This window comes from Manis javanica, chromosome 9 (genome assembly GCF_040802235.1).
Source record: "Manis javanica isolate MJ-LG chromosome 9, MJ_LKY, whole genome shotgun sequence".
Lineage (NCBI taxonomy): Eukaryota > Metazoa > Chordata > Mammalia > Pholidota > Manidae > Manis > Manis javanica.
This window is the reverse complement of record NC_133164.1, coordinates 17753502-17757283: the sequence shown is the minus strand read 5'-3', so window position 1 is coordinate 17757283 and position 3782 is coordinate 17753502. Positions and strand designations below refer to the sequence as shown.

Below are 3782 nucleotides of genomic sequence, written 5' to 3'. Positions count from 1 at the left end.
ATGTTCAGAAACTTTAAAATGTCATTTGACTATAAGAATAGAAAATTAGAATAACTGTAACTTCAATTAACAAGAAATGTAGGACATATATAACAAAAAACAGGGAATGGTGATACAGGGATGGCTCATGAGTTGTTTTTTTTTCAACATTAAATGATTATTTATTTTTCAGATTTAAAGGCTTTCAAAATATGCATGTACATGCTAAATAAACTATACTCAAGAGAATCAATGTAGAGCAGAAAATATACAAGGTCTATTATATAGGATACAAAAATGATAATGTCTTCAACTACAAAGAAAAACATTCAAGAAAGGTAGGTAAATTAGACCATCCTGGCAAAGGATATATTAACTAAGATGGACCAGGGCAAACCCCTAACCATCAGGGCATAATTTCTTTTCTGTGCCTCCCAGCTGCCCGGCTTTCCTTTTCTGTGTCGTATTGTATGCTTCTGAGTCACCAGCCTCTGGCTGATTATCAGACATCTTGTCCTCATCAGCCTTCTGTTTCTCTCTTGCATGCTTCTCTGTCCACTGCCTGGCATTCTTGAGGAAGACTGGCTTATTATATTTAAATTCGAAGGATATGACGGCCATGAGTGGGTCATCAGGGTTGGGTTCTGACATGAGCAGCTGAACAGTGGCAATGCTGAGGGATGATCTCCAGGCACCTTTTGGTGGCAATTTGAGAACATATAGACAAATCCTTCCAGCAGAGTCAATGTTTGGATGATAGATTGATAGATTGGAGTCAGAAATCGGATCTGAGGAGGCTCAAATGGGTACCTTTCAGGAATGATTACTTCCAGCTTAAAAACACCTTTCTCGTAAGGTGTGTTGGCTCCACCTAATATTTGGGCTCGCAGATCATCCATTTGGTCCTTATCTTGCCAGCATGTGATGCAAACTCTTCATGTCTAGTATCTTCACAATGTTGACCTTTTGTCCTTTGACAGAAAGATGGTTGTTGTATCTCTAAGGGTCACACCTATATTTCCAGCCAGGAAGTGGGAAAAGCCAGCCAGGATAACAAAACTCCTGCCTCCACAGCTCTTCCTTTCATGAGCACAGAAACGATCTTCTGGAATTTCCCAGCAGACTTCTCACACCTGGACTGTCACAACACAGCTATGGGATCCTTTATGGCAGCAAGAGAGGTTGTAAAAGAGACGATCTGACTTTGACAATTTCCATGGTGAAGTGTGTGTCTGCCACAATGATCATGTATGTATTGTTTATATAAAATTAAAATTTTAAATGCCTCAGACTACTAAAAAGTATAAAACTAACATAACACATCACATTAATGTACACCCTTAGCTATATATTGAATTTGATGTTTATTAGCCCAATTCATTTGTTTTTATTTTTACTGATACACTACACATACAAACACACACCCCTACATTAAGATACAAATATATATTTACTCAGAAAGCAAATAAAATAAAAAAATATATATTATAAAAAATATAATAAAAAGCAAATAAAAAGATACGTTTCCTAGATATCAGGGCAAAAAGTATAAAACCTGCAACTGTAATGGTTGATGAAGATATGCAGAAACAGAAACACTCATATGCTTTAGTTGCTTTGGAGAGCAACGTGGCATTACCAATTAATTAAAGATGTGCATAAATCAAATCCTGTGATTCCAGCTCTTTATTTATACACTGGGAAAAGTTTCCTATATGAGCACTAGGAGAAATGAACAGCAAAAATCTTCACAATGCTGTTTATAATAGAGCCATTTGGAAACCATCTACATTATTTCAAGTAGAGGATTGGTAAATAAGGCATGCCATTTCACTGATTTGAAAGTGAATGAAATAGCAATTGATATTTGTAGGCAAATATCACAAATATTGAACAAAAAACCAACTGTCAAATAATTTATTTAATGTAACATGCTTTATCAAGTTTAAATTCATGTAAAGTAATATCATGTGTTACTTTCATAGAAAAAAGTGATAGAAAGGAGACACTACCTGAAGTATGTTGGGACAAGTTAAGAGATGTATGTTTGACAAGAAAGGATGGTATTTATTTTTCCTAGAAAACATATTTAGGGAAAGGATATAAAAGTCTAGGAGAGCAATACTATTCCTGGGGTATCACTTGTGGTTTATTCTAATCTTCAATACACAGGTGGACACATTAATATGAATACATATTAAATATGTAATGAAGCCTATAAATCAACTAGGAGAGAAGACATACACCCCTATGCATATACACACACACACACACATACATATAAACACAAACCCACAAAGTCACAGGGCACCTCATATTCACAAGGAAAATAGATACTACAACTCTGTGGGAATAGTGGAGAAGGAGTTGAGAACATATTTATTTTACAGAATTCATCCTTAGTGGCTAAGGATAACCAAAATATACACAACTCTTCAAAAATAGGGAGTTCCAGTGGCTTCAAAGAAGCCACTGGTGCATAATAATATTTCTACCCAATCATTTGATGCCAATTAACAAGAGGTAGGAAATGCTTCTTGAGTAGGTATTAGTTCATGTCCCTGCGATGACTATCCATGATTCTTGGCTCTACCCTCTGGGCTCTTGGTCCTGTCTTCTATTCAATCTTCTTTTCCATAGAAATGTCCTATATTTGTCAATCTTTTTCTTGTCCATTAAAATTTGAAGTCAAAAGGCTTGTTTTTACTTTGAACTGTTGTCTTTTTCAACTGAAACTGTTACAGCTCCTCTAAAAATTGCGTGGGTTTCTTATGTACCAAATTTTAAATCCACTCAGAGGAATATCACATGTACAAATCTCTGTAAAATAAGCATTCCTCTATTTTTTACCTGAGATTCAGGAGCTATGAAACAATGCTGTTAATATTCATAGAAGATTTTTGTCAATCTTAGTAAGTCTATGAAACACACATACCCTTAAAGACTTTAGAAGCTCATCAGTAGAGTAGAGGGGCTCTAGAATGTAACACATAAATATTTCTGAGTTTGTCAATAAGGGCCATATAGCCACACACTCGACTTCATCTTGACTTTGAATATTTCTTTAACTGGCAGGACTCCATATTTTATATTTTCCCTTAGGGGGTTTCTTACTTTGAATATTTTTTGCCATATGGAAATTCTGAGAATAAGAAACAATTCAATTTTTCAACCATACAAGTCTTGGAAAGGAAACATTTCTGCCAGAATCTCCTGAAACAGAGTCCCTTCTATAAGTCAGTCTTGTTTACACACACTTTAATATAGGCAGCTAACATATTCCAAATGACAGCTTTTAACTTTGGACCTGGAAATATACTTGGACCCAAAGGCTCATGAGGTACTTTGTAAATCTTATTTTCTTTTCTTGCCAGTACATAACTCAGTTCCTCCTTTATCCAACCTCTCATAGCAACATCCTTATTACTTTTTCAGTCTTCTCCCTGCTTGGTCAGGCCCCCATCTGTGACTGTAACACAAAGTCAATGTTTGCTTCTTTGCTATGGTATTTTCTTATACCCAGGTGACAATTTATGGCCCAGATATCAAGAACAATAACTCTCTCTCCCAAACTTATCTCCTTAAAGCAATAGCAATGTATTCCTTTTTAATTGTTCTATGGGAAGTACATGTGTTTTTCTGCTTTCACTTGGTGCTGGTTGAGTGCAAGAATGTCTGGAAGATCCAAACTAGCTTCTCTAAGAAGAGCTCAGCTGGGTGAGAATATTGGGAAAGTGTATGAGTTCTCCTCAGTGTGGACCTCTCCACATAGCTGCTTAAGCTTTATCACAACCTAGTGGCTA

General features: G+C 35.9%; 1 pseudogene; it reads right to left on the bottom strand.

Annotated features, from left to right (window-relative positions):
• Window positions 1-208: 208 nt before the first annotated feature.
• LOC140843496 (ubiquitin-conjugating enzyme E2 T pseudogene) lies at window positions 209-1100 on the bottom strand (annotated as a pseudogene).
• Between the last annotated feature and the right edge of the window lie 2682 nt (window positions 1101-3782).